Source organism: Mastigoproctus giganteus, chromosome 5 (genome assembly GCF_048544385.1).
Source record: "Mastigoproctus giganteus isolate SK-2022 chromosome 5, ASM4854438v1, whole genome shotgun sequence".
Classification (NCBI taxonomy): Eukaryota; Metazoa; Arthropoda; class Arachnida; order Uropygi; family Thelyphonidae; genus Mastigoproctus; species Mastigoproctus giganteus.
In genome coordinates this window covers 165,619,478-165,633,848 of record NC_143579.1, presented here as the reverse complement: position 1 = coordinate 165,633,848, position 14,371 = coordinate 165,619,478, and the positions used below count along the sequence as shown (strand labels likewise).

Genomic DNA, 14,371 nt, shown 5'->3' with positions numbered 1-14,371 from the left:
AATTTAAAATACATAGTCACCTATTTTAGCTGGTTTTAAATTATCACTACAAAGTCTATATATAGATTTTTCTATATTGTATAATAGTCTATATTCATGATCACTTGCACAAGTTTCTTCCAATGCTTTCCTCGGGATGGCTATAGCTTCACGAGTTTGCTGTTTTGTAACTGGAATTTGTTCAAGTTTGTGTTCATTTTCCTCCTTGGCAAATTTATCAGTAACAGACTGAGCAATTTCTTCATCTATTAAAGCTGTTGTAACTTGTAGATCATTTATATCCACTCAATCATGAAACTCCTGTTCACCCATCTCTTCAGGCTTTTCAACGTGATCGGTATCGTGACTAATTTGACCATCATGAATAATTAATCTACATTTTTTGGAGCAGTTGCTAATGCAGGTTTTGGAAACTTTATTCCAGGCACTCATTGTCATGTGAATTGTATCTAGAACAGTTACCTGCTTTGGGAATACCTGTTAATGTTTCCAAACCACCATCTATAGACTGGATGATTTTTCACCTCATATCTGATCTATAAAAGGTCTTAAAGGTTTTTATTATTCCCTGGTCAAAAGGTTGAATCAGTGATGTGGTATTCAAAGGTTGAAAAACTAATTCAGTGATTTTGAAAGTCAGCTTTGGATGGGCTGGGCAGTTGTCCAAAACCAATGCAATTTTTTTCTTTTGTTTTCCATCCAGTTGCAAATCCCATTTACAAAGATAATCTTCAAATATAGACACTGTCATCCAAGCATTGTTGTTATTGGCATATTCAACAAGCAGCTATTTTACTCCTTTAAAACATCTAGATGATTTACTGTTGCCTATAGCTAATGGCTTCATCTTGATTATTCCCATCATGCCGCATGTTAAAAGAACCATAACCCTATCTTTGATCTTCTTTCCTGCAGATGCAGAGGAATTTTTAAAAATCATGCAATGGTCAGGGGTAGCTCTGTATTACAACACAGTTTGCCGAGAGGTTGTCAACCAGTTGTCATCTGTAGAACCATCGGAATCCTGTTTTTCTCTGCGAAGTTTTTTTATAAACAATAATATCGTGCCTCTCCATCAGCAGTCCATCCATCGCTTTAAACTGTGTAGTTTTTCAGTAAAATCATTAGCTTTTTGAAAAAGAATGCTACAATTGAGTGGTTCATTAAATGAGCCTTCCTGTTTGAACCAAACAAACAGAGCTTCATCTACTGTTTGGCCTTTCCCTTCACGCTTCCTTTTTTCTGGTTTCACTAATCACATTAGTGTTTAATGTGTTGCTTGATTTTAATAATTTTGATAAAGATGACTGAGGCACTTCTAACTTTACTGCTGCTTCCTTTGAGACATATTGCTTAAGTTTAATTTGTCGTATGTTTCTATAATTCGTAACTTATCTTTTACATTACACTCAAATTCAGTCTCTGCTCACTGACTTTTTTAAATTTTGATAAAAAAAAAAAAAAAAAAAACAGTAAAAAAAAAAGATAAGCATTAATCAATTACAATGCACGTGGCACACACAAATTGGAACTAACACAATGTGTACAAGTGAGATAGGGAGTAAAAAGTTTAGATTTAGGAATGACGAGCAGATTCTGACATTTTATTTATGTTTTTATATGGTGGAAGATTTCAGTGGAGGGGAAACACATTTCACCATAATGTAAACACACAGAATTCCAGCTACCTGTATCATCGCAAATGCAATAAGATAGAGTTTGCTACCCATTTATAACAGATTGTAAAAAACAATAAGATATATTCAAAAAATATTTCTCTGTATCATCTTCTATATTGTATTTGGTGAGTATGGGCTTGGCTCACCCAGGGTCCTGAGCTGCTGGATAGCATCATTCTTCTCTTTTTTGGTGATTCCTTTCTATTTCTCACACACACACACACACACACACACACACACACACACTCTCTCTCTCTCTCTCTCTCTCTCTCTCTCTCTCTCTCTCTCTCTCTCTCTCTTTCTCTCTCTCTGGGTAACTTGGAAATTTTTTTTTTTGGCTGGTGCAGCCTAAACCTCAGGCTTCCTTGCACTATATGGCTAATAATAATAACATCAGTGAGTACATGGTTGGTGATCTTTGCGATATTAAAACTAGATTTCCTCTTCTTTCATTATTCAGGAGGAATATCTGTTCTTTTTTTTATTGTTTGTGACTTTTGTAGTTTATCTGTGTGTTCTTTCTAATCAAATTCAATCCTTGTTTAGGAAATAAGTACATAATGCGATTTTATATATTTTTTGACATTGTCATTAGGGCTAATGTCTGGTGGGCATATGTTTCCACTGGTGTTTTTCCTTCTTGGAAATTTTCTCATATTCAGCCAGTTCTTAAAAAGGGTGACAGATTTCCCTCTCATCCAGTTATTGCACTGTTGCACTTCTACTCTTCCCAAGGAAATGGATTAATGGATTTCTCTAATCACCTACTCCGAAACTGCCTCAGAACCTTCCATCTGATCAATGATTGCTAATATGGATTTTATCAGTTATGATCTACTGATGATGTTGGCTTATTATACCCATTTGTGCAAATTCAGCGGAAAAGTTTGGCAAAACTGAGGCAGTAGCTTTTTCTGAGAGTTTTAGCTGTGCTTTTTTTTTTTTTTTTTTAATTTTATTTTATTAATTTTTTTTTTATGAACACCTAAAGTGCAAGAAGTATTAGAACCGATAGTACTTAGTACTGTGCATGAGTAAATGGTTGAGAAAATGAAAGAAGATACTTGTTGGCAATAGAAATTTCTGTAGATAGTAATTTTTGGGAAATGCACATAAAGGGACATTGTTGTAGAAGCCGACCGGGCTAGCCGAGTGGGTAAAGTACCTGCCCGGCAACCCAAGGTCGCGGGTTCGATTCCCGCCTCGGGCTTGGATCAAAGTACTGCAAAAACCTTGGGAGGTGCAATATGGCCATAGAAGCCGATGCGCCAACAACTACCAAATCAAAAAAAAAAAAAAAAAAAAAAAAATTGTTGTAGAAGTTGAAGGAATAAATGTGAAAGAAGAGAAGTTGATTCTGTGAGTTCGAAGTTGAACAGTAAAATGATCCTGATTGGTTTTGGCATGTGTTCATACTGGTTTGGAAGCGAATATGGGAATTACAGAAGCTGATTCTGTAGAACAGCACCCATGAATATATCTATAGAAAAGGTATTGCAAATGTCTATGCAAAAGAGAGTGGACAGGCTTTGTTAGAGATAGGTTATGAATTAACCTAATTTCCCTCATTTGAATGGAATCTAGAAATCTGAGAAGTTTTCGTGGCACTGCCCCCAAGTGTGTAAACAATATTCCATTGTAGGGCAGAGGATGTAGATCTGCAGGAATGGGTGCAGAGAAGGGCAACCAGATTGGTGAAGGAAACAAAAGGGTGCTCATACCTAGAAAGACTTCGGTTTTGCAGATTGCAGTGCCTTGAGACTAGGTGCCTTTAGGGAGATCTGATTGAGGTGTTTAAGGCCCTCAGTGGATTGAATAAGCTGAATAAGTTAATTGCATTCGTTCACTTTTTAATTCTACACACGAGGAAGGATGGTTGCAGTATAGATGTGTGGAAGTTTGTCTTAACTAGTTGGTGGTTGATTTGTGGAACTACCTTCCATCTGATGTTAAAGTGGAAGTTGGTGATTTGAATAAATTTATAAATTCAAGGAAGAACTAGATAAATTCTTAGAGGGTTTGTATGGGTGAAGTGTGGTGGTCTGGTTTTTCTTTTTTTTCTGATATTGAGTAAGCTTGCTTTCTTGCATCATTTTCCGCTATTACTATTTGCAATTTCTACACGTTAAGCATCTGTTTTGAAGAAAAGTAACACCATGAACGAAAGAGAAAACCCAGTTTTTTACAGATGCAGAGAAAGCGGTATTTGTGATGTGCTTATGCCAAGACAGATTAAAAGTCACAGTAATCCCTAATATACATATGTGATATTGTCAAAAAATCAAAGTGTCATCAAAGATAAGAATAGGAGCAGAAGAATCCTTTTTATAAGCCAGCATATCACCATTGTATCGACAGTGATGGAATCCATACTGGCATTCATAGATCAGATGGAAGTTTTCGAGATAGTAGTAGTAGTAGTAGTAGTGGCATGTGATGCAAGAAAGCAAATGTATGAGCTTATGCAGCATCAGCCAAAAAAAAAAAAAAAAAAAATCACACCATTCCATCCAAATGCCTGTCCAGTTCCTCCTTAAATTTATTCAACCTATCAACTTCCACAACGACAGATGGAAGTTTGTTCCAGCAATTAACCACCCGCTGGCTAAAGGCAAATTTCCGCACATCTATTCTACCTCTGTCTTTTCTTAATTTGAATTTATGCCCCCTTAGGTTTGTAATCTGAACAAGTGGAAGGATCCCATCAATGGAACAGTAATTGGAAGGGGAGATTTGTTATCCTTTTTTGGGAACTGGCTGGTTATAAGCAAATTTCCAAGCAAAAGGGAAAACACTGGTGGAATAAAAAATGTAAAAAGGCAATACAGAACAGGAATAAGCTCAAGAGCACAGGTTTGCAGATCAAGTGGAGAAATACCATCAGAACCGTTCAAAATTCTTCTCACATCCTTTCAATGAAAACTACAGTATATATTGATTGTAATGTACTAGGAATGGTACAAGGTGGTTTAGCTAAGATCATCAATACATGTTAGAAGAAAAGTAGGATGCTAGTATTTCAGCATTATATTTAGCTTAGATGGCAATAGAACCATCCTGGTTTTGACAGAGATGGGTAAAAGTTGTGACCAATAGCCTTGGCAAGGGACCAGAATGCTTGACTGCCATTTGGACAAGAAGCAAGTTTTATACTTGTAGCCTGTTCAAAATCTAGTTTGGACTGATTAATAACTGCTTTACAATTGTTGTGAGCAAGCTTTGGTGTAGGCAGAAAATGAACCTGAGATTTGGATTCAATCTAATTGCAATATGCTACATTCTTATCTTGAACAACCTTAGCACATTTATTGGAAAAATCAAGGTTTAGATAAAGGACAAGATATTAAGGGGGGATGTGGAATAAAGGATTTCATCCCTACAAGAATAATTTCACTGACACGATCTGAGCAAACTCAGGGATTACTTTTACATGAGAAGAGTTGAAACAGTAATCTAAACAAGGTAAAGAAGAAGTCTTGCAGATCATCCCATTCTCGAAATGCCTAAAAACATGAGGCTGAGAATCACCATGAGAGAAAGGCCAATTGGAGAAGGGACCATCATCAAGTTGTGATCTGAGGTTCCTAAAGAACCACTCACCTTGATTGTGTACTTAAAAGTGTTGTTTATGAGAAATTATATTAGTATTGTCTGGTATTCTTGTAGTTAAATGAACAATCTGTGCGAGGTCCTTAGTAATTGCAAAATCCTCAGCATCCCGGCCAGCTGGATCTGTGTGAATAGAAAACAAAATCCACTTGCTGTTATAAAGTGTAAAATCATCAAAGAAAATTACCTCATCGTTAGGAAAGTTGGACTGGAGAAAGTGAAGTTTCAAAGTGTTTGGGATAAAGTTCTACTAAACAAGTTTCCATCTTATGGATTTCTCACCATTTTTTGTAATCCAGTTTACTCTGTGGCAGCACTGATGATAGATGGCTCTCTGCCTTCAAACTTCTACAGTAATACTGATGTTTCCCAAGGTTCAATTCAGTTTCTTCTTTCCCCCCCCCCAATATATAAATGACCATCTTCCACTGACTGATATGAAAATGCTATGTATAGTTTTTCTAATGATAGCACTTTGCATTCCACTTTTCAAATTGTGAACCATATTTCCCAGCTTTAAATTGTTAAATATCAACCACCAATTCCTTAAACGATAATCCCCAAGTAATTCTCGAGTGTGGCAAGCTAAGTTAGTTAATTTTAATTCTTCTAAAACTCAGTCCTATCTTATGTCTTGCAAAAAGAAAGCCACTGTTCCTATGCGTATCTTCAATGACACAAATTTCTGGACAAGATTACCTATCTCTATTAGAGAATACCCTGCCTTCTAATCTCTCTCTCTCTCTCAGCATAAATACAAAACAAATATTGCTTCCTCTCCATATAGAAAACTGGGTTTCCTTTTTCACTCTCAGCATTATTTTAAAAAAGGTAGGGTGGTGTTTCCTTCCAGAGTGTATTAAAAATCCAAAGCCACATGTTTGTGTGAGGAAGCAGTATGTTCCAAGTGTGCAATCAGGTTAATTAATTACCTGTCTCTTACAAAGTCAAAATGGAAGATGTTCAAAGAATTTATCTTGTAAACTATTAGGCTTTCCGTACCAACTAAGAAATTTTGTTCAAGGTTTAGGCCTAAATGGATGTCAGATGAACTAACGAGACATGTACCAGAAAAGAAAAATACATGGGATACATATAAATTAATGGGTGACATGGAAGCCTATGATAGATATAAGCTGGTCTGTAAACAAGTCACAAAGTAGATTAGGCAGGAAAAGGCAGATTATGAGAAACTTTGGCAAAGGATGCAAACAAAAACAGCAAAGAGTTCTTTACCTATATATACTCCAGAAGGAAAGGGATGAATCAGATTGGTCCACTTGATATTGATGGTTCAACTATTGATGATCCTGCTCAGTTGACTAACAAACTAAATGAGTATTTTGAATCTGCATTCACACATGAGGTGTTATTCAGGGAGGGGAATGCCAGAAGTGGATTAAACTCTGGCAGTGAGCTAGATGATTTTGTAATAACTGAGAGGGAAGTGGAGGAGAAATTGTTGAAGATAAACATAAAAAAGGCACCTGGGGTGGATGGGATCTATCCAGTTACATTAAAGGAGGCAGCAAAGGAAGTAAGCAAATATTTAGCCATAATTATGAGAACTTCCTTGCACTCAAGGGAGGTCCCCATGGACTAGAGGTGTGCAAATATATCACCAATGACAGTTCAAAAGGTGACACAAGTAACTATAGACCTGTTAGTTTAACTTGAGTTCCGGGGAAAATAATGGAATCACTGGTTAAAGAAGCATTGCAGGATCATCTAGACAAGACTGCAGTAATAGTTAAGACATAGCATGGGTTTGTTGAATGGTGGTCTTGTCTGACCAATTTGATTGGATACTATGATGTGGAGGTGCCTCCATAGCCAGGTGGGAAGGAGCAGCAGTGCGTAGCACACGCTTCTTGATTAGACCGGGGTTTGAGCCCGTCACCACCAAATACGGAGGATGCAGAAAGGTCAGGGAATGACCATCGCATATTCCCGGAGCAATATGGCCTTAGTTGCAAATGCTCCCAAATAACAACAAAAACTATGATGTGGTCACAAAGGAACTGGATGCAAGGAATAACTTTGATATCACATATTTGGATCTTAGAAAGGCTTTTGATACTGTTGCACATGTAAGACTGCTGCACAAATTGGAGCAGTGTAGCATTGGAGGTAAATTGCTGCTATGGATAAAGGGATGGTCGAGCAGGAGAAGACAGAGTAGTAATCGATGGACACTGCTCATCGTAGACCAATGTTATTAGTGGAGTCCCTCAGGGTTCAGTGTTGGGTCCATTGTTGTTTTCTGTATTTATAAATGATATTGATGATGGTATATCAAGCTTAATGTTCAAGTTTGCAGGTGATACAAAGGTTTGCAGGGTTGTTAAGGACACTAATGATAGTACGCTGCTGCAACAGGATCTAGAAAAATTGAGCAGATGGGCTGAGAGGTGGCAAATGAAGTTTAACATTGACAAATGTAAAGTACTACATAGGGAAGCAGTAACCTCAGAGTAACGTATCAACTGTGTGGTACTACACTGGGGGTACCACACAGTTGATACGATGGAAAGGACCTTGGGGGTAATTGTGCAGGCAAATAGAAAGTTTTTTAAGCAATGCAGACCGTCTGTAAGAATAGCTCATGGTGTCTTGTCAATGATATACAGGAATTTTTCTCGCAGGGATAAGAAGATGATCCTCCCCTTGTATATGGCAATGGTCAGGCCACACCTTGAGTATTGTATACAGGTCTGGAGGCCTCATTTTAAGAAGAATGTAGAGCTGGTGGAACAAGTATAGAGAAGGGCAACAAGATTAGTGAATGGAACGAAGGGTTGCTCTTATGAAGAAAGTCTTAAGTTTTGCTGATTACAGTGTCTGTAGACTAGGTACCTGCGGGGTGATCTGATTAAGGTGTATAAAGCCTTGAATGGTTTGAGCATGCTCCATGCTGATGGGATTCTTCCTCTTGCTCAGAAAAATCACATGAGAGGACATAAATTCAAATTGAGGAAAGACAGTTGTTGTTGGTTGATGGAACAGACTTCCATCTTTTGTTGTGGAAGTTGATAGCCTAAACAAATTTAAGGTTGAACTGGACAGGTATTTGGAACAAACGGAGGGCTGAAATGTAAGCCTTTTTTTTTTTTTTTTTTTGTGCTGATGCTGCATAAGCATGCTTTCTTGCATCATATGCTCTACTAATGCTAAAAGTCTGTCACACACACACACACACACACACACACACACACACACACACACACACACACACACACACACACACACACACACACACACTTCTGTTTCTGCTGCATGCTTTTGTTGTACATACTTCTGTGGACACTGTTCTTCTGAATTGGCATCTATAACCCCCTCCCTTCCAAACCAGTTCAAACATATGCAGCAACCAGTCTGCATCGATTTACTGTCCAACTTCAAACTCACTAGGCCAACTCTTCTTTTTCCATTCAACTGTGGTTTTCTGGAACAACTGTCCTTCATATATATTTTTTCTGAAAATTGCAATCTGCAGAGATTCAGATCTGATACCTACATGTATCATCTTGTCTTCTCTACCTTCAACCTGTGTTCAGTATTAAGTTCTGTAGATTCTAATACCTTTATCAGCTCTAGCTACTGGCAGAGACAAATCCTGGTCCAATTCCACCTATTCTGTTTACACAGTTTCCCTGAGAACAAGATCACCAACGATAACTGACTCTGTGGGACCACCAGAGGTTTGGTTTCTGCTTTTGTCAATATCATTGATATATCTGTTGTTCAAGTTCGGGCTCTAGCATTGAGCCCAAGCTGAATACTTGATGGGTCTGTCTCTTTTATTCCTTTGAGGGCATCAGCTCTCTCTTCTTGTAAGCCCATCAAAATGCTGAATTTGTGCTTTACCTCCTTATGCTCTTTACGGAGACCACATACAAAGGCATCCCTTTTGGCTGTATCATGTCCAGCTAAAGTTTTACAAAGCAGAGCAAAGCCAACTTATATGCTCTGAAAAAGCAATCTATTCTCAGTAATCTTGACAGTAGAATTTCAACATTTATTGATAATAACAATTTCTTGATATTAGATTCTTTCATTCAATGGCACAAGGTTTTGTTGCTAAGGTGATTCTGGACTGTTGTTTTGAGATTTTAAAAGGATATTAGAGTCTTATGTTTAGCCATCTTTCTATCCAGTATTCTGATGCTATGAATTTTCTGACCGTTGTTTGTGGTGCTCTAGACCAAATTACTAAAATGGTTCAAGATAGGATATAGACAACAGATCACATGGTTCAGGATGATTTTTGTATTATATATTGAAGCAGTTTCCTGTTTAATCATCTAAATAGTTCTCTGAGTTGTCACTGTGCAGGAATAGTGCTGTTGGAAGCGAGAGCTTTTACTAAAGGTGTTTATCAAAAGTAATACCTAAATTCATGTGTAGGGTAACTTTCAGTAAAACCTTATCATGAATAAACATTTCCATTTTCTTAGCGTGTTTTTCTTTATAGAAAGTAATATGAGCTGATTTCACAACATTTATTGATATATTTAGCACTTTTGCTGCTGACTTTCTCTGCAACCTTTTTGATTTGTATTTAAATTTAAATTTAAAGTTGCAACCTTCCTTTGGTCGCTGGGTTGCAATAGCGGAGTCGTATTCGCTGGTAAAAAAATAATTTTCACATTTTCATTTAAGTCGGCAAGTACAGAAGGTTGTTGTTGTTATTGTTATTTTTGGCGCAAGGGCTGCTTAGACCATATTGCACCTATCAGTGATATGAAAGTTATCAATGGTGACTGTTATGGAAACAGTCAGAGACGATCATATAATTTTATTCGTTTAAGAAAGCAGAATAACTCCAAGGGATTAGCATCATTGCCTATGATATGAGAGAGTTTTAGAGGTTCTTTTAGATTTGGAAGGAAGCTGAATGAACATTGCTGAGCATGTTTGTAGAGAGTGCATTCAACAGGAATGTGCGTCATTGTTAGCTGACAGTTGCATTGAAAACACTGTGGAGGATCATTTCCTGTGAGGAGAAATAGGTGAGTAATCTGGCTGTGGCCGATTTGTGCTCTGGTTAAGATTACTTCTTCCTTTCTGTCAGTACGGAAACTAGAGGTCCATAACTGTGGTTCTAGTTTTATTTCCAATAGCTTATTATCCGTTTGAGCTTGCCATAGAAGTGTCCATTGTTCCTTACATGCCCTTCGTATCATAGGTCTGTAATCGACATATGGAATGCAAAAGCCCGAAGATAATGGGTTAGACAGATGTTTTGCGGCATAGTCTGCGCATTCGTTTCCTGGGATCCCAGTGTGACCTGGGACCCAGCAGAAGTACAGAAGGGTATCCGGGTGCATTATTAAAAGCAACAGAGCTTTAATAGTAAGATTATTTTTTCTTACAATAAGCTTCAACTGTTGGTCAGAAATTAGATGTAAACCAGTCTTCAAATAGGGCTTTGATCACCCATGCTTTTTTATTTGAATGCAAAATGACTGGAAGAGTTCGATGGCTGTATCCTTTTAAAGCCCTAGGATTTTGTGTATGGTACACAAGCATAGGCCTCAATTTAAAATCACATTCACCATTACTTCCTAATAAAAGCATTATTCGATCTTTTGAGACTTTTGATAGGTGGGACAGGATCAGGGTATGTCTGCCAGGGGCAAAAGTTGATGACGTTGTAGAGCAGATATCATTTTTTAGGGCACAAAAGGTGATATTGTTGTACCCGTTAGAACTAATGACATTAAAAGTAAGAGATCTGCAGATTTACTCAACAAGTACAGGTCAATGTTGAAAAAAAAAAAAGCACGAGTTAGGGTTGAATGTGAAAATGTCTACAATTCTGCCCAGACACAATAGGAGGGAGTATAGGATGAGAGCGTTGTCAATCAATTCGGCCCTGGAGAGATTGTGCAAGGCCCAAGGAATAGAATTTTCTCAGCCTGGTCTGTGCTTGTTAACAGTACAGACTGCTTCTACAGGGATGGGATATGCTTAAATAGAAAGGGTGCAAGAATATTTGCTGATGCTATCGAGGCAGAGTTAGGTGGGTCGGAAAATTGCTAGCTTTGGGGGGATACACGGACTAATAGATTAACAGTAACCGCTAGCAGAGGTGAAAGTGATTCTTGCACTGCTTCTATTGAAATGCAATTGAGCAGCAGCCTGGAAAGCAAGGCAGTGGGAATTTCCAGGACTGCTGGGAGTCATAGTGGAACAAATAAATACGTAGGCTGTATCAGGGTAACTAAGAGTAGAAACAGGTGCATGTATACTTGCATGTACACCAATACTCAATGCTGATGGGATTCTTCCTCTAGCTCAGAATAATCACCTGAGAGGGCATAAATTCAAATTGAGGAAAGACAGATGTAGGATAGATGTGCGGAAATTTGCCTTTAGCCAGTGGGTGGTTGGTTGGTGGAACAGACTTTCATCCCTTGTAGTGGAGGTTGATAGCCTAAATAAGTTTAAGGCTCAGCTGAACAGGTATTTTGAACAACAGAGCGGTGAAGTGGAAGTGGGTTTTTTTTTTTTTGGCTGATGCTGCATAAGCTTGCTTTCTTGCATCAAATGCCTCTACTAATGCTAATGCTAAGCCAAGTCCAGCTATTATTGAATAAAGTTCCAATAGTTAGAGTGACTCATTTTAAATACCATGGTAGATGGCTAAATGCTGATCTAGATCCGGAAGCATAAATAAAAGCAACAATAGAGGTTGCAAGAAATGCCTTTACAAAATACAGAACAATGTGTCACAAAATTCTAGATCTGTGAATCAGACTGAAATCCATTAAGTGCTACATGTGGCCTATACTATTATACGGAGTTGAAACTTGGATGCTGAAAACATCAAGCAGGAGCAAAATAGAGGCCTTTGAAATGTGGATCTACAGATGCATGCTAAAAATATCTTGATTAGACAGATTCACCAACATTGGTCTTGATAAGAGCAGGAAGAAAACGTGAATTGTTGAGCTTAGTGAAGAGAAGGAAAACTGCCTACCTAGGACACATCCTTAGAAATGTGAAATATAAATTGCTTCAAGTAATAATAGAGGGGAAAATTTCTTGGCTGAAAAACATCTGCAACTGGACTAGCAGATCTGCTGAGGATCTTTTTCATCTCGCCCAGAGAGAAGTACAGTATGGTGATCGCCAACCTCCAAGGTGCCTCCGTAGCCAGGTGGGAAGGAGCAGCAGTGTGTAGCACATGCTTCTTGATTAGACCGGGGTTCGAGCCCGTCACCACCAAATATGGAGGATGCGGAAAGGTCAGGAAATGACCACCGCATATATTCCCGGAGCAATATGGTCTTAGTTGCTAATGCTCCTGAAAACCAAATAACAAACAAACAAGCCAAACTCCAATAGGAGATGGCATCAAAGAAGAAGATAAGTATATTGTCAAATATCACACAATCCTAGCATCTCTTCAAGTGTCAGCCACCAGAATTGTACGAAAAAATGACAAAATAGTGTCCTGTGTTTCTAACATAAAGTGCATGCCATGACAAAGTAAAATTTATAAGAAGAATTATGGGAAAAAAGGGAGGGAATAAATTTAAAGTAGTCTAAAGTGAAAAAAGATGGGTATAAGGGAGGATATGTAATTCTATGGTTAAGATGGGAAAGGAACAAAAGAAAAAATATATACAGCTACAAAACAAAGAACTATTAACATAGGAACAAGCCAACATTGGTCTAACAAAAATTGCAAGCAGCATGTGGTTGGAATAGTCATAAGAAGCATGTCATAAGAATAGTTGTAAATGGCACGTCAAAAACATGCATGGTATGCACATTTTTGACTGCTTGAGGTCACTACTGTCAACATCTTTAAATAAGATACTACTGTCAATGTTCTTAAATAGAATGTTAATAGTAGTGACCTCAAGCGTGGGTGAAAGCATACTTAGGGAAATTCTCTACTATAACTGGCTCTTCCATATTTTGTTTAGTTTTTGTTATCCGTTTCACTGTAATTATACATTCCATCTACTTATCTACTGCATTCTTCATAATTAGTTTTTATTAGCCTTTGTCTTAGTATTGTGCACATGCTACTTATGACTATACCTACCATGTGCCCCCTACAACATGCTCGTTACTATATTAATAGTTCTTTGTAATTTCTTTTGTTCGTCTGTCGTGTCAATTGCATGTCAGTTTTTTATATATCCTTTTTTATACTAATCTTTTTGCTTATATTTTTACTTTGGACTACCCTAAATTTATTCCCACCCTTTTTTCCATTAATTCTCCTTATTAATTTTACTTTGCCATTTTACTTGTTACATACATATTAGATATGATACATACATGTTAGAAGCAGAGGACAGTATATTGTTGTTTTTTGATGCAATTCTGGTGGTTGACATTTGAAGAGACACCAGGATTTTGTGATATGCAACAGTATACTTATACATATGTATATATTTCTACCTGGTGTTTAAAATTTATTTCTTACCTTTTATTATTAAGATTTTCACTTTTTCAATTAGCAGCTGTACTATCTCCTCTCATCTTTCCATTTTGGCTTCCCCCATTTTCCTTTTTCTTTTCTTTTCTCAACCACTTTTATCTATACATAATACAATTATGGTTGCTTTCTGTCTATCAGTGGCCCTTGTCCATAAGTTGTGTGTAAATAAAATATAAACACTCAAGGCATAATAGATTAATAGTTTAAAATACAGTATAAAATATAGGTGTAAATACACCATAGCGAATTCATAATGAAAAACTACATAAGTAGTGTAAAGGCATCAATTTAATTGTATCTGATATTGTGACTACCTTCACGAGTTACCATGTATTGCACTACCTCGAGAATAAGTAACGCTTCACTAATAGCGAAGACTATTGTTACTTATTCTCAGTAGGCACCACCAACCAGACGACACCGTTTCAAGGCCAACAAGCCTCATATTGCGAAGGTAGTCACAATATGAGATACAATTAAATCAATGCCTCTACACTAGTTATGTAGTTTTTCATTATGAGTTCGCTATGGTGTATTTGTACCTATATTTTATAAGGTACATGTGGCAAAAGAGAAAGGCGTGTTTTGGGCAGTTCTGTTCGGTCACTGTTGTTGTTGT

General features: G+C 37.4%; 1 protein-coding gene across 1 annotated transcript in view; it reads left to right on the top strand.

Annotated features, from left to right (window-relative positions):
* Positions 1-14,371, top strand: part of rdgB (retinal degeneration B) — a 597,535-nt gene that overhangs the window by 447,198 nt on the left and 135,966 nt on the right. The window lies entirely within an intron of this gene.